Genomic DNA, 21553 nt, shown 5'->3' on the forward strand with positions numbered 1-21553 from the left:
ACATGATGATTACTTCCTCCTTCGTCCACCTCCTCCTTCCGCTACTGCGTGTGCGTGTGTGTGTGTGTGTGTGTGTGTGAGAGAGAGAGAGAGAGAGAGAGAGAGAGAGAGAAAGAGTAAGAGACAGACAGACTGGCTACGTGTGTGTGTGTGTGTGTGTGTGTGTGAGCTTGTATAAGCCAATTGTGTAGTCCACTTACAGTTTAGCTACCCACCTGTTCCAATCCAGGTCAGGGTGTCTTTGCTGTGTGAAACACCAATTAGTGGGGCAAGGGATGTTTGAGATAACGGATTGGCATTAAGCCCCTAATGTTTATTTAAGGTCAGGGTGAGGCTGTAGAGTCAAAGGACAAGGATTAGATACAGGCTTGAAGAGCTGGCAACTCTTTCTTAGTGCAGCTGCCATCCAGGAGGTCAGACAAGCAAGTCTGCTGTATTTGTAGGCTACTTTTAGGCGAACATCTCCCTTTTGATGAATCAGTAGCCCTGTGCTCATCATTTGCTCCTATGATCATATTTCTATGAGAAAGGGTTAAGTCGATCTCTGCCTCCTCCTGATCTCCCTTATAGCAGGGTGCACAGTCTGTCTCGTGCCCCGTGTTTAGTGGGACACCAAAGTGAACCTTCTGGGCATCGCCTTCTTTGTCTTAATGAGTCGTGTGACCCTGTCTCCTCCACCATGTGATGTGGATGAGACAGCCAAAGCTGTTTTTGAAGGACGGCTTTGTCTTGGATTTAGCCACTCCGTAATCAAAATCACCAACCTCATGAGTCACAAGGTCAGAGGATGTGTAGGTGTAGTATCTCAGCTGTTGCTCCACTTTTTAGAGGTCCATTCAAGAAATTATAAGCTATTCTTAGATTGGTGTTAACACATCTGTTGGTGTTTTATGTTCTTATGTGTTGCACTGTGACATTAGCGCTCATTTAGGTATATTCTTTGTATTCCAGTCAATTTAAAATCATGTTTCATGTTTCTTTTTAGGCTATTTGTTGTCCTGAAACTATGAGCAGTAAGGGCCAGCTGCTTCGTCCATTCATTTTATCAATAATCAGTTCTATAAATATTTTATCTCACTTATATTCTGTTAGAGATGTTACTCTCAAAAGATAATGAAACTATTTTAAAAATGATATGCCTCTAGAGGAGCTGCAGAAGCACAGTAATGAGTATTATAAGGTCACTATGACTGAGCACCAATGACATTGTTCCCATAGTAATATTCTAGGAAAACTGGAGTGATTTTTTTCATCAGGCAATAGAGATCTAATTTAAACGGCCTTTGCTAGCCCTTTGAAAACTATCTTATGCATGGGCTCCTGTTGTGTAATCTGCACAATGGTGACTAATCAAAATCATCACGAGCTCCTGCTCCTATGAATCATGAATCATAAAAAGAACTTTCAGATATAACCTCAGTATCACTGCACAATTAATTCCCAGCAGAGTGAGCAGCACATCACTATAATCTCACTACTGAAGTGCACAGATACAGATAAACCCCGGCAGGAATGTGATCGCACACTGATTTCTTTGAGGAGTTGTGTATGTACTATGCATGTATGCGCATATCAGAGACAAAAATGCACTGCTCTGGCGCCTCCTGTCGACAGTTATGGGCCACTGCCGGTGCACCGAGCTGCAGAAAGAGAGGGGCATTCTCAGATTTCCCGATTTCTCCCAGCCGCTGTGCCGCTTCCACATCACGGCCGACAGCAAACCGAGACGACGACGACGACGACGACATGAACCCAGCGTGCTTCAACCCCGCAGTCACTGCAGCCGGCCCGCGTCGTCCCAGATTCACCTAGACTCAGACAAGGTGAGTATATACATCGACACAACACAAAGTCCCGTCGTCTCCGTGTTTTCGCACATGTTTGCAGAGACGACCGAGAGACCCCGCCGCTCGCTCGCTCTCCCAGGCCAGGCTAGTGAACGCTGTCTGGCGCAGACGGAGAATGAGGCCAGTTTTTCGGCCTGACTATCCCTCCGGCTGGAAACAGAAAGCCCCGGCGGTATAGTGGAGTCTCGGTACAGCTTTCAGCCCGTCCATACGGCAGCTAAAAGAGAGACAAGGCTAGCGTTATTTGTTCGAAGTTTGTGCTCAGGATAGAGCAGTGCCCGGCTGCTCTGGTCTGTGATTTAATATCGGAATTCCTTTATCCAGCCAGTATCCCGTAATGCAGCCCGGTACCAGCGACAACTTGTTTTTGTAACTTTGTAGCAGCCGCGACGTAGCCTATAGAGTATCACCAAATACTCGCTTTAAATTAGCTTTAACGGTCCAGCAACAATGTAGCAATTTACATCCAAATGTTACAGTCTAATAACGTGTCCCTTTGCAATGAAGGACTTGAAAAGGCCAAACGATTTTGTGTGCCAATTATAATTAAAGGTCGATACGGCTGTCTGCCACCTAATCTAGTAGCACTGCACATGACAGAGGTGGACAAAAGAGCACCACGGGAATGCAACGATTGCTTCAACTCAGTTTGTCCATATTATTATATGAGGAAGTCGGGTTAATTATTAGCAATGATGACAGGGGTTTTTGTGTTATGAGAAATGGTGCATAAGACTGTTGTGTAGCTTACCTGTAGGAATCACCTGCAGGCTGTTTGTTACTTCTAAGATTTTAAAATAGTTTTGCATTAATTAAACATAAACTCTGTTTATGTGTGGAGGGGCAACAAAAAAGATACTGCTGACTTTGCATCATTTTCCAAATTAAGTTTGTGAGAAAGTAGGGCAGTTTGTTGTGCACTAAAACATATACATGCACCCAGGTGTTTTTTTTTTCTTTTAAAGATGTGGCTGTTGTACAATGCACCAGTGATGCAGTGTGTTTTTTTTTCCCAAATATGATCAGTCTTTTAACCGCATCAGCCTGCTTTGTTACTTTAAGGTGGAGCAAATGTCTTTCTCCACCAAAATAGCTGCGTCTATTAAGTACTATAAACATTTGACTCTGCTCTGTAGCAAAAGGGGCAGTCCAGACCTGCCTGAAATCTGTTGCCTTGGGGTTTGCAAGCGCGTGCGAGCGTGCACCTATGTGAGTAAGAGATTACTAAAGGAGAATGACTCACGATCAGAATGTATTTGCCAAAGTCATAAGGACTTTCCCTGCATTCCGCCTCAGCTGCAGAAGACATTCTTGAAAAGTGCTGTCCTTCTGGTTTTATGTATCAGGAGATTTATTTGACCAGTGCTTCACATTTTTCCTCCCATTCCCTAGCCATGTGTTGTTTATCACATATTCCACCCAGCATTTGTATAAAAAAAAAAAAAGAGAGAGCTTATTCCATTTGCAGATTAGATTAAAAAAGACTGTGGTTTCTGTCATTTGTTTGTCAAATTTGTGGAGAGCTGAATCTTAAGTTGCTTTCTATTTATCCATGCCAACTGTTTGTCTGGTTGTTCTAACCCTCCATCTGACTGCTCCCACTGGCTGCCAAACATGCTGTGATCTAGCGCTTTCAGCTGATGAAGGCTGCCACAGCCATTTGATCGTATATCAGCATCTCTTCTCTTAGATATGCCTCAGAAACGCTGCAGCTCGGCTACAATGCCTACACATAGAGGTTGATAAAATACTGTAGGCTTGACAGTATTTGACGGATCATGTCACCAAACAGTGTTTGGGCGTTTATCAGAATGAGACATGATCACAGACCGTTTGTCATTTTAGATTTTAGGCTTGAGCTGGAATCAGTAAGGAGAACGTTGTTTGTCGTCAATCATGCTATAGAAGGTTTTATTGTTACTCATATCTACCTGGAAGAGAATGTGAATTTAATTGCACTGCAGCAGCTATCCCATCACACATAATGCTACACAAGGTAACTGTAGGCTATTGGGAACTGTAGTGCCCAACAACATGCCAGCTCTTGTATTTTTCCATGTCAGTGCCCCTCATAGCCACACACAGTGTGTGGGGGGGCTGACCTCTCTTTAGAGTGGGGCTGAAGCCAGGCATCTTTCCAAAACTCGAGCCCCCCAACCCTCTCTGCTGGGTATAAGCGCTGCTTTGTGCCACAGTACTGCTCCCTATGGTTCTTATTCATATACTACTACAACACCACTGGCTCCACTAGATACTGGAATCTAATTGGAAGTGTACCCAAAATAGCCCACTGTTTGACAGACAAACTCAGATGTTTCCTCATTAAGTCAAGCTTTTGGATTAATATACTAGAATGCAAGAGGCAGATTACCATTTGTAGCCTATAAAGTAGTTTGTATTGAAGTGTCTTTTTTTTTTTTTTTTTTTCCGCCTGGAATGTAGCTGTGGCATTTTTTTGGCTTAGGCTGTGCTATCCAGAGTGGTATTGGAGAGCAGGAGCAGAGTAAATACATTTCAAACAGCACAGCACAACTGAGTATTAGAAAATGATCTGATGGGGATCTGTAATCCTCAGGAAAACCTGGAGAGTTGTTTTTTTTTGAATAGTGCAATCCTCCCATCAGATAGGCTAGTTGGCAGGCACCGGGGGTGTCCACATGTGTGACCGGCTGGCTAGGCTAGCGGCGCGGCTGAATGCTACAGTATGCAGGCAGATCAGATTACTGAACGATTAGCCATGGCCTCCTATCCCGGCCCAGGGAAATGATTTTCCACTGTCATAATTCCCTAGACTGAATTACGCAGGCCAGTGACTCAGAGATACTCAATACTACAGACCTGAGTACGGCACGACATAACTGTTGCTCTCTGGAGAGGTGAGATGGGTTGAGAGTGGTTGTACCATGGATGCACCAGAGAACAAAATAACTTCCCAATGTGAATTTCTGGCTGCGGTGTTTGCTTTCAAGCATGTTACGGTAGCGTGACCCTGCAGTGGTTGGGCAAAGGGTGATGTTCATTGTGGTGTTTACCTTTTGACATAAAGGAGGAGGAGGAGGAGACGATCAGAAAACAGCCCTGAAACTCTAAACTGTCCCTCGCATGTCCTTCTATTGTGAGACATACGTCAAATATGTGAGCACATGTCAGATGGGCGATGAGGCGATGTAAATCTAGTAGGCCTCTCGTGGAATTTTGCTGAATGGAAAGATAGACTGACAGAGAAAGGGAAGGGAAGGGGGGGGAGTGGGAGAGGCTAGCCGGTCGGTGGAGGTAGGACCATGTTTCCAAGGTGCCTACCCCCTGAGGCAGGAATCCGATACATTCCAGAGGCTCCTGTATCCAGACGAATAATGGTGACTAGGGTGTAGCGTTTCATCAGATGACACATGATTGGAGCGTAAGTGCTGGGAAAGTAAGAGCTATGTCATGGGCTCAGAGGTAGCCGGCTCTGGTTGCCTGAAGGATCAGGAAGAATGCCAGAAAAGCTGTACAGGTTATGTGAGATGTGGATTTATCCCCAGCAGAAGACAGTCTGGTTTTTATATCTCCTCTGCTTAACACACCCCTGCCCCCTCGCCACCGTTTTGACACAGCAACTTACAACATTTCGGGCATTTAGGTGAAACTGATCCAGAATGGTGCAGTTGGAAAACCCCTCAATTGTCTTTAGTACATTATACTCCAATGAAATCAGATTAGGCCCATAGTGGCAGTTAGACTGAATAAGGCTTGGCATTTACCAGTAAATGACTTCTGACAAATAACCAAAAAGTTATTACATCTTGTTTAGCTACTCTCTGTTAGGGCGTGAGGCTGTTTTTCCAGGTCCACAGGTTTCCTGAGAACTGTGTAACGTTGCTTTTCATATGGGGTTTTTGGAAAACTCACACGGGTCCAGATCAACACCTGTGATGATACAGTATCAGCAACTGAATCTATGAGCTCAATTATTTTTCTTTTGAGTGGAGTTTTCAAGGCCAGAAATTTGTGTTCCCCCTGCTCCTGAGCTCAAAGCTATTTATACTCAGACATAAAAAAAAAAAAAAAAATCCTGTTTTATTTAGTGGTCAAAAAACAAGCTGTCGGCTGTTAATGGACTTCACCTCAGCCATTCCGGCGGACCCTCGGGGTACAGCGCGTTCATACACTCAGCAAGGGAGCTCTCGGCACTGGCCTGTTAATGAAGCCATTTTCAGAGATGGAGAGATGCAGTAATGGGAACGCACCACTTCACTGCGGGATATTCTAACCCCGTCCTCATCATAAGTGCTATCAGTCATCGGATATGATTAGATTTTTTTCCTCTTTGTCCATTTAGCCATTTGGAGGGCTTTTTTCAGAGTCAGAGATATATGTGTATGTGTGTGTGAGTACGTGTGTGTTGAGACATACATTGATTTATATTAAGGAACTTTGAGCATGGGTCAGGAAAACAGCAATCTGTTATAAAGACTGTCATGCCAGTGTATGTTTAAATGGTACTCTCAGTCTATATAAATGTTATGATAAGATATAAATTGTTATATCATAAGACCAATCACTCAGTGCTAAAAACCTCACTGGTGTGACTATGGAGGGCAGACAGGTGGAGGAGAGGGGGGTCTGTATGTTTACTCAGTTGTCTAGTGGCCTCAGCTGGGTCTGACCACACCACAGATACCACACACATTCAGTCTCTCACCTACTGAAGAAATGATGTTTACTCCCACAGTCCTGCATGCCACAACTTGTATACAGGTTTTTTTTTTTGTTTTTTTGTAGGTGTATAGAACATGCATGAATGGAAAGCATGAGCTGTTTACATGTTTCTAGGAAACACAAAGCATGTTATTTTATATATATATGTATGTATATATATGTGTGTGTGTATGTATGTATATACACACACACACACACACACACACACACAGCCTTTTTATTAACAGTATCATATAAGCATTGATCAAAATTTGGTCTGCCACTAATGATTATTTTCATTTACAGTTAACCAGTTGATTTTCTTGATTAATCAATCAGTTGTTTGGTCTGTAAAATGTCAGAAAATTGTGAAAAATGTTAATCACCATTGCCAAAGCCCAAGATGCTTCCTAAAATATCTTGTTTTGCCACGATCAATAGTCCACAACCCAAAGATATTCAGTTTGTTATAATAGTTCATAATAAGCTGTAATGAGAGATTTTTTTTCTTTAAAAAATGACTCAAAATGATGAATTGATTATCAAAATAGTTTGACTATTTTTCTGTCGATTGACTAATCGTTGCAGCTCTAATCGAAACATACTGTTCCAATTAAGCACACATTATTCAAACTAATGCAGTCTGAGACTATCTTCACAAAGCTCATAGTCAATTTTTGTCAAAACTGTTGTAGAAAAGTGTCATTTTGGAGGCTGTTTGTGTTGCTTTTGAATTGTATTGTTACACCAAAAAGGTGTTTGTAGTATTTAGCTTTAGCTTGGACAAAATATTTTAAAAAAAACACCTCTCAGGCTGTATAGACTGCAGTAGCTTTCTCTTATTGTTCCTGTTAAACTGACAACAGAGTGTATAATCTGAATCCATATCTCGCTAACAACTGAAGCTGTCTTTGCTCGCAGTTGTTCTTCCTGACGCTCAAACAAGGTCACAGCTGTGACCTGATGCTCTCTTTAAAACCATGTTTGCTGTTTACCAACTCGAGTGTATGTGTGTGTGTGTGTTTATAGCACTGTGATGATGGGAAGTGATGTTGCAAGGGAAAAGAAGAGCGAACACCTACACTAGGTCACTCAGGTTTCAGTTTTCCTTCGTTAGTCTATGATAAAAGAGACTGCTGTTAGCCGGAACAACAGTGCAACATAAAAACAGGTGTGTCTGTGACATGGTCTCTCTTTTCACTGTTTTGACACTTGAGAGCAGAGCAGGCCAGAGCATCGTGGCATCCTACCAGGACTGAGTAAACTTTAGGAGGGCATCTGGCGCCCAGTGCCCCTGTTCTCTTCTCTTTCCCTCTCTCCTCTGTCTCTTAGCCCCAAAGCTGACCACGCCACCACGCTACCACAAGTCATCTGGTGTCCAGTCGGCTCCCATCTGTGAGTGCATTTGGCCTCACTGCAAACAAAGCATTGTGGCATGCAAACAGCCTCCGCTACATCTAAACAGCTCAGCCTCGCTATCAAGCTTAATCTTTGGGTGGAAACTATGAGTGCATTCCCAGGGTTATGGGTCATCTCCATTTCAATTCATTAAATTTTATCGAGGCATTGAGAATCCATTGTGACAAACTGACCACAGCTGATGGCATACCTCTTCTCCATTTTGAATTGCCGAGGTGGAAAGAATTGTATTGGTGCCGACCCGAGGTTTAGTCGCTGGCAGCTCCAAGTGTACCCCTCCATTGATCCGAGGCGGTGCCGTGTTGGCCCATCCTGCTGTCTCTCATCCATTCTGGGTGGTAGAGAGAGGTTTGTGTGTGTATGTGGTATGTGGGGGTGGGGGGAAGGGGGAGGGGGGGAGTAATACACGCCTGTCTCTGTCTGTGCAGGACAGGTGTTGGCAACCCGGAGGTCAGTACAGACACAGCTGGGGCACCTAGACAGGAGGACTGCTGGAGACTGCAAATGACAGCAGGATGAATGAGCTTTGTTTTGCGTGGTTCTGGCCAGTTTTCTTCTGGAGGTTCAGCTTTGAACAGGGTCAGTTGTGACGGTCAGGTGGTGCAACGGCTGGCTGCTCTCAGTGGGACGCGCTACAGCCTCAAGCATTTGGAACCTACAGAGAGGCTCGGAGTCTATTTGGGTAAAGAAGCAAAACTAAAGGAACCATAGTGGGGTGTGCAAGCCTGCAAACACAAACAACACCCTACCCCCTCTGTGAAGTGTTAAGTGGCCGGATATGTTTGGTGAATGGGACACAGGTGTCTGGGCCGCAATGTGTGTGCCTGGCCAGGGGTCTATGTTTGTTTTCTCTCCGTAATGGCCCCCAACTCTCTGCTGCAACTTGACCAGAGCTCATTGGCTCTCAATGGGCCAGACTGGAGCCCCTCACCCCTCTGTCTTTTCTTTTTTTTTTTTTTTTTCTTCTACTGTGGGACTGAGCAGTGGATGAACTTGAGTCAAGAATCTGATAATGAAATTCAAGACATCCCACAATACAATGTTGAGGCTTTTTAAAATCCTCTTTCTTCCTTTATTCTTCACTTTATCCCTCCGTTGCCTCTGATCTACCCCAGCAAAGCAGGCGTTTGAAGTTGTCAAGGCGCTGGCTTTACTGTTGAGTGCTCAAAGTGCTTATGTGACAGGTAGAGAAGAGCTGGAGGGGAGAAATGTGACTCCCACATAGTCCACAGCCTTTCCAGTCTCCATCCTCCACGCCCTCGTCTCCCGCTTGCCTCCCGCACACAGGCTCCGCCGTCTCTGTGGTGATGTCACTCCGCTGAGCTCCCCTTTGTTGAGTAACAGCCCAAAGGTGTGCTTTAGGCTCCCAGGAAGACTCGCACACCGCCACCACAACCTCATACTGTGTGTCCCCCCCCAGGGAGTGCAGCAGGGGTGAGGTAATGGGTTGTTAACCCCTCAGCCACCTCCATGTTTGGACGCCGTACCGTCAGCAGCGGCTACTATCACCACCCCGATCTGATTGTTTGAGTAACCCCGTGGCCTCCCCAGATGGCCAGGCCTCTGAGCCGGTTTATGATAACCATACAGTTAATATCTGGCCCACATAATGCTCTCCCAGCTTCCTGCTCCTCCCTCCCTGCCACCGCACACCCCCCCCAGCCCCCCACCCCCCCACCCCTTCAGCTCCGCTCAAACTCTGTTCTCATTTCTCTCCGCCACCCTCTGTGCTATTGTCTCTGACGCCCTCTCCTGAGTGCCCTGTTTTATTTCTTTATTTCACTCATCTTTTTAAATTCCAGAACCCATTTCTTTTGCCCCCAGACGCAAAGGGTGATGGCTAGAGACGGTGTAGCAAATTAAATCCGGTCTCCTTCTTTCGCTCCCCTTGGACGTCGGCACATTGGAACAGTAGAAGGAGAACAGGAGCAAAGAAAGCTGGAGGAAAAAGCCCATTTTCCATGCATTACTGTCTCTTTCCTCAGGGTCTATAGTGGAGTAACACCAACACCTCTCTCGCTTTCTTTTTTTTTTTTTCTTTTGCTCTTTAATTTTCTTTTTCTCTCTCTCCCGGTCTCGCTCTCACTGCTGCTATTTCACTCATGCGGCCTAACCTGAAGGTCTCTCTGCTCTTGCTACCACTGCTAACAAAATCTGACCCAGTTTATTAGTTTGGGTCTAGTGAATCATTAATCGAGGTTATCTAACTGTTCCTGTAATGATTCCGCTGTGACTTGTGTGTCAGAGCCTCTCTGTGTTCAAAACCGATCAAGCCGTTACCCTCACGCTTCTTGCTCTACACATTTATACTCAATCATAACCATCTTACCAAAAAAAAAAAAAGCATCGTCCCTCAAGCTAGACTATATGTTTAATAGGTGTGCTCATTGTGCTGTGCACTGTAATATGTCATTGTGTCAGAGCACAATACGAGGACTAAGTGCACTGAATGCAAATTAATCTTGTGGGATGGCAGCAGCTGAATAGAGTGTGGTTTTGGGGAAAAGAGGGGAGCAAAGGGAGGGACAGAAGGAGGGCTAATAGTGGCAACAGAGAAGAGAGGGAGAGAAAAGAGCATGTGAGGAGGAGGAGGAGGGATGTGGGATGTAGTCATCGCCAGGCCCATTCATCATGCAATGCCTGCTGGGATGCGCTGGGGTCAGTCCCGCACAACACAATTACAGCCTGTTCTGGTGTGTTGTGCTCGGCTCCTCTGTGTTCCGACTATGTTCTGTTGTCTTTTGTTAGCGTTCCTCTGTTCTAGCTCTCTTGTTTTTCCCCTTTTGCGTGTCTTCTTCTCCGCTCTGTTCTGTACGTTCTGTACACTGTTCTGTTCAGCGGCAGATTTCTCTCTTCTGTTTTTATATTTTTGAACTTGCTGCTCCAGCTATCACTAAATAATCTGCTGCAGTTGTTTGAGCAGAACATCTCAATTAACTGAGTATTTGTGTTTTTTTTTTTTTTTTTTTACTCTTTTTTTTTTTTCTATGAGTCTTAAACTCCACTCGCAATAAATTGCCATATTTTTCGCTCATGTGGTGCAGCCGCTTGTCGTGCTGTTGTACCATCCGTTGCACAGGCGCCTTTCATCTACATCTGAACTGCAGCCACTAGCTTGATTCTTGTGATTGACAGGCCTGGTTAGCATGGGGGTGTGAGATGGTAGTAAGCATGTTGTTTACCCTGCCTGCCTGACAGTCCTCTATGAGCCTACAGATGTTTCCACAAAGCTGTAAATATCTGCTATGTGTTCTAATGTCAGTTGACAGCCTATCCGATCACAAGGATATCTCTATCCTCGTGTCCGTGTGTATCCTTCACACAGTGAAAAAACAGTGTTTTCCCTGCCGGCAAAGCTTGTTAGGTGATCTGAGGGCCTAAATGAAATCATCACCTAAGGATCCGCCAACATCCACTTTTGAAGGCTGATCCAGATATTTTTGTCAACGTCATAGTACATAGCTGGACTTTATGTTGTCACTGTTGGCATCTGTTTCTGTAACAAACATGAGAGAAAGCAAAGGTTTCCCCTATAGATAGATGGGAGTGTGTTATGGAGATTCTTGCTGCATATATTTAGGTTGAACTCTGTGGTGCTTTAAGAAACTGACTTTATATTATTTCTGCTGTTGTTTTGAAGACCCAGTAAAAAAAATCTACATAACAGGTATAATCACAGCGCACACAATTGGAATCTGCCAACAATTTTCTTGGTCAGTCAATGAATTGTTTGCTGCGTAAACTGACAGAAAATAACCAAAACTACATCACAAGTTCCCAGAGCCCACGGCGATGTCTTCAAATTACTTTTTCATCTAATCAATGGTCCAAAAACTCAAAGATTGTCAAATATGTGACAAAGAAAAACAGAAAGTCTTCACATCTAAGAAGCTGGAACCAGCAAATGTTTGGCAAAGTTGCTGGAAAAATGATTTAAACAATGAATCAGAATTGTTGCCAAGTTATTTTCTATCCTCTAGTCAATTTTTCAGCTTATAGATTCAGTTTTATATATAACACATTTGTGATATAAACAAAATGGCATCTGAAAACCTTAGTAGGTCATATTTAGTTGCTCGGTGTAGTCTGTGTGTGTCTCGTTAATTAACGAATTATAACAGTTTCAGTTCAGTGTTTTGAGTTTTAATGATGAGGCTGCTACTTGTTTTTGAGTGACAAATGGTGCCTTTAATTAACATCATTAGTATAAGTGGTCACGTTTCATAATATATCATGTTTGTAATGGGGGTGATATCATGCAGATAAAGTGCCTGTTGTTTTTCAGATTGTCTCTCTAAGCCTCATATTTGTAATTTTGACAATTAACCTGCCAAAAAAAAAAATCCAACAGGAAATGACTAATACTCAGTGTTCTTCGAGAATTTTATTCTTGGCATCAGCGTGCTGTTCATTAAACAGCATGTTTACCGTGGGGAATTGTGGGTTTTTCTCAGTTTGTGTATTTGAGCCTTGTTGTATTTTCTGCATAAAATAATTTCCAGTAGTTGTTTAACTATTTCTCATAACTAAGCGGAACACAATCGCACCCAAAGGTCCCAAAAGTTCACTTGTTCACTGAGGATGCATTGGGTGGTGACTTGGCTAAAGAGAACTGAAGAGACTGAAAGAATGACAAAACCGTGGTCAGAAAACGCAACAGAGCATCTGGAAACCATTTGGAACAATGGATCGTCTTCAACACGCTCCATTTCAAACTGTATGGATGCTTCTCTTTTCTGACTTTCCTTGAGTTTCAGCCTCCAGAGAAGGCTTGCCATAGAAAGATTGACTTAGCGTTCTTTGATTTAATATTCACCTCAAAACTCATCACAGAACCTCATACATACTCAAATACTTTTGGTGGATTGGGAGAATGTTGAGGCAGGCTCCTGACAGTAAAATCATATCCTTACTTCAGTCATGTCAGCCGCGGTTAGCATTACCCTAATAATATTGGATTTCTACTGAATGTCTAATCTAATCATTTAGATACATAGGTTTAACGCTGACCTGAAAGATTCATACACCCGTATAAATGTTATCAGAAGAATCAGTGCAGTATGCTATGCTATGCCAGTTAAATAAGGAGCTTGAAAATATGCATTAATATGAGTTATTAACACCACAAAGGCCCAATGTCCTGTTTTAGACCTAAGAATAGATTTAAATAATCTCTTTTGGTACTCATTGCTTGGCTCTAGTCAATAGATAAGCCAAGTGAAAAGTACAGGAGGCCACCTTCAGTTTCTAGTGGCCTTTGAGCTCTTTTTATAACCTCTACTTCCACAAATAAAGCTGGCCGTATTGTATTATCTGGGACAAGCTCTAACCACATCCCATAGCGACAGTCCGGGTTGCTAAGTACACCTGCTCAGTACCTCCCCACCCCGCAGACGCAGTGGCCTGTCTGTCGTCAAGCTGTCTTTTTGCGTCCCCTAATGAAGCCGCGGAGAAGTGACGACATGCTTCACATTTCACTCTTCACCTAATTGTGTTAATGCGGAGGCTGATATTAGTGTTGTGGTGGTTAATCTTCCCAGTGAGAGGAAATGGCAGAGTCATCAAGGGGTACGACACAGCTAATTAGACTTGTGTACGCTTCCAAGTGTGAGGGGAGAGTCGGGTGCAAAGGGAGATTCAGTGGGAAGTGATGCAAAGAAAGAAAATGGCTGTTTTTCCCCTTTGTTGAAAGTACTGAAAGTTACTTAAAAAAAAGACCTGTCTTTAAGCATGTGGCATATTCTTTGAATGTCATGCTGCTTAATGACAGCACCCACTTTCTGACAAGGGACGACTTGGTGAACCTCAACATTCATTATAGCTTGGCATTTTACCCACTCCACAAATCACCATGTTGGAGAGGCTGAAATGAAAGTAATTTGAAGTTGCACACATAGCAAATGGCCTACTGGTACAATAAGGCTGTTTTTGACTTCATCTCCCCCAGAGGAAAGCTGTTAGTAGGTTTGACTGATTAGAGCCTGAAGCCTCTGGCTCTCAATTAGAAAGAAGACAAAGCTTCAACCCTTGCTGCTGGAAAATCAGAAGTAATGAATTAGTGATAAAGGCTTTAAAGACAACACCATTAGAGGGGTTGTCGGGAGGAGGTGGACTTCTTTTTTCCCTGCAATTTGCAGAGTAGGTAATTTGGAGTCTAAAGGAATACAAGCGAAATGCTTTGGATTTCTTTTTCATTTTCTCTCCTCTCTTCCCTTCTGCTTCTCTCTCTCCCTCCGGCTACTGGTGACAGTAATATTAACCTCATCTCCACTGCACTGTCCTCATGTGACCTGGAAGTCTTCTCCTCTGAGGAGTGGTCAACTGTTATGCAGCTCAGGGTCTCGAGCCTCGCTGGAGCTCGTAATGCAGCATGACTGCGCTGCTTGAGGGTGGGAGGATCAAATAATATATTAAGATTATGTTGCGAGCCGTCACACCCCACTTGGGTTGAGAAGGACTATGCCAGCAAAAATTTTTGCAGAGTCATACTCTGATAGTTTTTTTTTTTTTTTTTTTTTTTCCAAAAGGCTGCCTGAGGCCTTTTTTGATTCTTGTTTTGGATTTTGACCTATTGCCAATGACATCTACACTGCTCTTCCCCCATATTGACTGCCATTAGAACACACAGTGCCTATATCCATCAGGCTGATAGTGTCATTGTTTGGCCACCACCCCGTGTCTATCTCTGTTAGTGAAGGGAGGTCAGTCCTGTCACCTGAGGGATAAACTGTGCGGTTGAAACTTGTATCCTCTGAAGTATGCAGGGCAGATCCTCCGTCGGTTCAGCTGTTGTGCCCTGCACAGACAGGGAGGGCCCAGCATGTCTCCATCTCTGTTATTGGAGAAGTTATAGAGCTGAGTGAGAAATTTACTGTTTGCAAGGAGTTTTTCATGCCTCTATAAATGTGAATTTAGAGTCATGGTGGTCCTTTTGCAGGGGCAGTTTTATTTTATGTTTTAATTAAATTGCATTTCCTATTGGTATATAAACATCCAATTTTAACCTCTAGGATTTTTTCTGTCTTCTATTCCAAAAAAACAAAACAACAAAAAAAGGCTTCCTCTAAACGGCCCATCTTTAAAGGGCCAGTGTGTAAGATTTAGGGGGATCTTTTGGCAGAAATATTAGCAGAAATGGAATATAATAATCATAAGTATGGTTTAATTAGTGTATAATCACCTGAAAATAAGAATCGTGTTTTCGTCACCTTTTATATCTACACAGGGAGCGGGTCCTCTTCCATGGAGGCCGCCATGTTGCACCGCCATGTTTCTACAGTAGCCCAAAACAGACAAACCAAACACTGACTCTAGAAAGGACCTTTAGTGTTTTTTGTGAGTTTCACGGCCACCGTAGGTTCTCCTACACGCTGTCAAGGGGAGGGTGAGGGGAGACGGGTATTCATTCGGTTGTAATCTGCGAACTCACCGCTTGATGCCGCTAAATCCTAAACACTGGTCCTTTAACCTCTTGTGTGAGTTTTTTTCAAATACATTGGTCGGTGGTTATGCTTCTGTCGGATGTGGTGGTTTATCTGAGGTCAGCCCACTTGTGCTGCTGACAGCATGGTGCCAGTTTTTTTTTTCCCCCCACTGCTTCAAGCTTTGAGCTTTGTCATTGACATTGGATATAATCAGTCAATGATGAGCTCTCAGGAGTCACCAACAGTTTCCCATTAGCAACAGTAATGAAATTCATGCTGTACATAAACATACTGCGTGACATCTCAATTATAAAATTAACTGGATGAAATGAAGAAATTGAATCTACCAATTTTCAATTTTTTCATTTTTCGCATTTTTCTCATTTTACTGGTCTTTTTAAGGGCAGTGTTTGTATGATTCCTGTATGATTCTGACCTTGTTATAGAGAAAAGGTTAATCTACTGGTTATGAGTAAAACAACTGCTTTTACTGTGCTCACATGTCAGAAAATTCAGCACATCCCGTTTCTGGTTGTTGAGCTGCACATCTTGTCTCAGTCACTTCGGGCTTTTTCAAACCTATAGTTTGTTTGCTCTCATTGGAATAGGTGGATGAGTTGGTAAACTTAGTGTGTTTTCCACTTGGTTCGGTTTCTTTCCACACTGAGAAAAATCCAAACAAACCAAAATAAATCACTACAAGCCACATGAGAATGTTCATCCAGCTCATTGGTCAGATGTGTCTGGAGCGAGAGCAATAACATAAACAGAGGAAGAAGGTCCTCTGGCAAAATGCAACGTTCTTTGTTGTTAGTCCAGGTCAGGCCTCAATTTATTCCCTGGCTAGCTGTTAACAACTGTTGATTTCGCTTATACGGGAGCCATTTAGCTCAAACTTGCACGAATATGCCTATTAATTTGGTCAGACCAATGTCAGATCATGTCCCAGCACAAACAACCCCCCCAGAGTTTGTTTAGGACCAGGCTGAGACCACATCCTCAAAGGGTGTTGGTACAGTTGTTTTGGTATCCACTCAAGTACAATTGCTGTTTAGATCTGTTCAAACGAATCGTACCAAAGGGGAAAATGAACCAGAGTCCAATTCAACCGGAATAAAAAGTGCAGGTGTGAAAAGGCCATCAGTCTCATCAAGAAGCATGGTCCTGAAGGCCTAGTGCTTCAATTCAAGCAGAAGACTTGAAGACTTGGAGATGTGGGAGTGATGTTCACAATTCCACCTCGGCACTTTCCCTAACCTGCTCCCATTGTTCAGCAAAACCCCTCTTCCTTTGTAGGGAGAAGAAGAGGTGACCGAGTGAGCACAGTACAAGTTGCTGTCAGTATGTGAGAAAGATATGTCTGACACCTGGGTAATGAACATCACACTCTCTCTCTCTCTCTCTCTCTCTCTCTCACAGCCGTCACTTCACCTTTCCGCAGCCTCGCCCATTCAGTTGATACAACAGTGACATCACCCTTGCATAATGGAATCCAACCTTTCTTCCCGTCCCTCTCCGCTCTCATCAGCTGCTTGCTCTAATTAGATGAGGGTGATTTCAATAAAGTTACTGTCGTCCTCACTCCATTAGTTATATTAACACTCGGATTTCTGCCCCGGAGTCGTCTATCTATCCACCGCCTTTCACCGGGGGGGGGGCCCAATCCTCTTCTTTTCATGGATCTGTGTAACCTAGTTACTGAGGCCCAGCAGGGGAGGCCAATCAATTAATGAACAAAGGAGCCCGCTCACTGAGCAGCGGCGCGAGTCTGGGACTATAAACAGGGCGCTCCCAAAACATGGTCGCTGTCAGTTCAGTGCTCATCTGATAGATGTTGTTTTGCTTTGTTGTTGTTGTTGTGGTGGTGTGTGTGTGTGTGTGTGTGTGTGTGTGTGTGTCTGTGAGTACTATTTCAGAGGCGTCCAAAGCCAATGGAAACCGCTATGTTACCTGTTTGATAACACTATGAGCTGATATTCATCTTTCATTCACTGAGAATGTGAAGTGATAGAAAGCGATGGATTTAAATATTGTTGTCAGGAAAGCTACCATCACCATTATGTTTCATCATATCTGAGATGCAGCTAAATTGTGTTGTTTGCCATTGTGTTGTGAAGAGGTTGGAAGTAAGTTCTTAGACTTGGAGGATAGCTACATACTCAAATTCTTCAAGCTCTCTCTATCCCAGCATATCTCAAAAATGCAATAGAGGACTGGAGGGCAACGACTATAGAGAGTCCAGTAGAGCTTTGACAGTCACTAGAAGCACATTCATGGCCCTTTTGTAGAAGTTTCGAGAGGCTCTCCAGTGCGAGTGTGTCTGTGGAGATTGTCAATACATAGCCGTACTGTTTATCATGGTTAATGTTACCATCATCAACCTTGAATATCTTTTTAAGCTCTGAATACAGTCAGTTATGGGCTGGCCTGTGTGTTGTGTTTAATAAGTAAATAAATAAATAAATCTCTGGGCTATTTGCATAACGACGGTTCTCTGAGTAGCACAACGTCTCCTCTCTGCCATCTCTTATTAGGCTTGCTTAACGCTACCACAGCAGCTCTGTGTGAGCGGCACAAACTGAGGATACAGTCGGCCAGTGTTGTGATATTCATACTTGTCGTGTTAGCTGATAAATGAAATAGACCTCAGAGTCTTGCTTTTATTACGTCACGGTCAGGGAGGGGCCAGAGGATTCGGCTGAACTGGATTCTCATATCCAAGCAAACAGAAATAAGCTAATTTTGAGCAGAAAAATTAGTTTTTACACACAATATGTGTATTGTTGGAAAAATTGTTAGAAAAATCACCTGTATTAACATCAAATATCAGTGTACAGCGTAAAGAAAAAAAAAATCATGTGTGGTTACTCTTTAAAACCCCATGCTTCCCTTAGAGAAAATATTAACAAATGCTTACAAATTAGGTATGTGGTTAAAGGTTAAACATCCATATTGAGTGATTCTGATCAGTCTTCCCTGGCAACAAGCAAATTTGGACGGACAGCCCTCCTCTTCTGTCCATTTTATCCACCTGTGTTCTCTTTCTCTGTCTTTCACCACTTTCTTATCCTTCCCTTTTCTCAATACCTCTTTTCATCCCATTGACTCCCGCTTTTTTTTTCTCCACGCCTCTGCTTTTTTTTTTTTTTTTTTTTTCTCTCTCTCCACATCCCTCAGGTCCACCCCTCATTCTCTCCTATCTTTCTTCTCTCCAGCCTCCCGCTCTCTCTGTCATCCCTTTTTCTTAATCCGGCTATTCGTCCCTCGTGTTCCCCTCCCTGGAGTTTCCAGCTCCGTCTCCCTGTGTGTGAGATCAGGGAGCAGGCTGTTGTAACAAGCTGTTGAATAATGTAAGCACAGGGCTATAGGCCAGAGTTTCAGTTAACCCTTTGATCTCTGATCACACAGTGGGTGAGGCGGACACATCATAAATGACAGCTCGACAGCAGGGCAAAGCAGCCCCAAGGCCTTTTTCCTTCCGTCTTCCTCCAACCTGTACCTAAAGGCTAAAGTTCCCCCATCCGGTTTCTTTGTCACGGCCTTTGCGAGCAGGAACACAGTGAGTGTCCCTACCCTTTGTTATTCTAACATTGATGTATAATTAAAGGGTTAGAAAAGGCAATGATGAATAATTGATATTGGAGCAAATATGTCATGGCATCCTGAATCTTATCGTACTCCTCCTCAGTATTTTTACTTGCAGTGCAAATAAAAGATTTAAAAGTTTGCTTTCTTTCTGGTCATCTAGTTAGTCTGCACTGATTCATTGTGGCACAGTGCTCTCCTCAGACTGAGGAGCTAGCATCATTATTTCATTCAGCCCTATTTCACTTTTGTGTATACTGTTGAGTTTCAAAACACAAGGCCACAGGCTGTAGAATAGTTGTATTAAATCCTCAACATCAGTCAAGTCGGACACGTGTTACCAATTTGTATCAATTAACCGATCGAGTCATGCATTTCCAATCTCCCCCCCCAAAAAAAAAAGCATAGCCAGCACACCAGGTCTCATTAACCCTTTGTAATCAATACAGATTCCCCTCTCCTTAAGTGCTTCTCGTTAGCTTTAGAGCCTCATATCCTGAGGCTAGGGTGTATTGATCTGCTGGAGTGATTGGAAGTTTCCCTTCAGGAGGTAAAGGATAGCAGTGGGACTGGGGATGTTTTGGAAAGAGTGGAGAAGGAGTGAGTCTTCATGGCTGGATCAGCTTACTACTTCCTACCCCCCCACCCCCCCCTACTTCCGTCAGCACACCTGTTACAGCCAGAGGGGACCATAAACACGCAACCAATCTGTGTGTGGAATTGTGTGTGCATGTGCATAAATTGATCGTGTGTGTGTGAGAGAGTGGAAACGGCTCAGGAGAGCAAATGGCTGAGAGGCGTATCAAATGAGAAATGTGTTACATAGGGTTTATGGTGATGGCGTGTGCCTGAACTGCATTGACTTTGGCAGCTACTGGCCTGTTATGGATGGGTGGCAGGAGATGGATTTTAGATTTTACAAGGCTAACACAGTACGTGACAGTCTGCTTTTCGGATTGGGTGTTTGGACCAAGCGGCAACCTCCGTGGCTGAAAAATGAGGCCAACACGAAAGTGCCAGTAACTGCAGTTCCTCGAACAGCCACTTGAGGCTGCCTCCAAAAGCGAGTCAATCCTGATAGACCCCCCATGTTAAAATGCCCATTTTTACAGGAGAAATAAACATGTTTACAGCCTGGTACAAATAACAGTCTCCTATAACTAATTTCCTCATTCATGACAACTGTATGAGGGGTGAATTTTATTATAACTCACCTGTTTAAATTCGATTAAGATATTAGGTTATGCATAATGAGGGGCATGGCCGCTTTGAGTGACAGGTGTTTGCTGTCGGGGGCAAGTCACTACAGAGTACAGGCGCAGCTCCACCCTCTCGTCCAAATATAGTCATTTCTGGGCTCAAAAAATCCAAGATGGTGATGGTCACAATGCAAACTCGAGGCTTGAAAAAGGGAGTCCACAAACAAATGGGTGACGTCATGGTGGCTGCCTCCATTATTTTTTTACAGTCTATGGTTTGGACCCGTAACCCACCACCGAACCGCATGCACACATCTACACACATGAGAACACACAGATGCACACCATTAAATGTCAGGCTGTGTGTGTGTGTGTGTACAATGCTGCACAGTGGCATTTAATCCATAACTCTTGACAGGCTTTCCTTGAAATGACAGGGGAAAAACATAGCTCCCCTCCCACATAAATGCACATGTAGTTCTTCCTCTCTCTATCTCTCTCTTGGCCTGTTTCCCTCTTTGAAAAAAAAAGAAATATTGTTTAGATTTCAGTGTTGTGTTCTAGGACATACACCATGCATGCAGCCCTGTGCAGGCTTGACCCTGCGCACAGGCACCAGCTACCCCCTCCTGTAAACCGATATCCTTGTGTGTTTTGTGGTGTGTGTGTGTGTGTGTGTGTGTGTGTGTGTGTGTGTGTGTGTGTGTGTGTGTGTGTGTGTGTGTGTGCGCTTCTGGTGTCACGGTAGGATACATAGCAGCTGTGGAGACGGCAGTGAAGAGGGGAAATGGGAAGAGCCAGCACAGTAGACAGAGCCCAGATAGACCTGTCAGCTCAGTGACACCCACACATACCTCACGCTCTGGTCCAAGACGAGAACAGAGGATGCGAAAGCAGCTCTGCTGAGGACAGGTAGAGCACTTCAGCGAGGGGCTGACATAGACAGAATCTGTAGTAGTGGCAGAGTTAAGACTAAAACTGTGAAAGGGATAACAGTGATCTGTGGCAGAGTTGTGCTTATTTTTGGCAACACAGGGAGACTTGAGGGAGAAGAAAACCTAGCAAGTACAATGTCTAAAAAAAAAAAACTTAAATCACAATTGATGTAATTGTATCTTTTTTTAATATTTATTGTGTATGATTAAGTAAAAATGAAGCTCTACAAAATAACCTCAATTAAGTACAAATATAAGCCACTAACCAGTTGATTGCCCAAATATTCTTCTACTTTAAGTTGAATAGAGACACCTTCTGTAGCAATAACAGGCTTACGTCTATGGGTATAAGTGTGTATCAGTGCATCTGGAGACTGCTAGTTTTCATCATTAGTCTAAACAAAACAACACAGACCCTGTCAAACTGCATGAGGATGGTGAATGACCTGCAAGTTTAAAGTACT

General features: G+C 43.6%; 1 protein-coding gene across 2 annotated transcripts in view; it reads left to right on the plus strand.

Moving 5' to 3' along the window:
- Positions 1–1596: 1596 nt before the first annotated feature.
- The window catches only part of LOC122990211 (bifunctional heparan sulfate N-deacetylase/N-sulfotransferase 1-like), a 42372-nt gene continuing 22415 nt past the window's right edge, over positions 1597–21553 (plus strand). Inside the window, exons 1-2 of one of the 2 annotated variants that reach the window (XM_044363430.1) lie at positions 1597–1823; positions 20903–21066. The gene's annotated coding sequence lies outside the window, so the exon portion shown is untranslated. The remainder of the gene's footprint in view (positions 1824–20902; positions 21067–21553) is intronic. The other variant, XM_044363429.1, reaches the window with a different exon arrangement.

The sequence above is a fragment of the Thunnus albacares genome, chromosome 10, assembly GCF_914725855.1.
Source record: "Thunnus albacares chromosome 10, fThuAlb1.1, whole genome shotgun sequence".
NCBI classification, from domain to species: Eukaryota; Metazoa; Chordata; class Actinopteri; order Scombriformes; family Scombridae; genus Thunnus; species Thunnus albacares.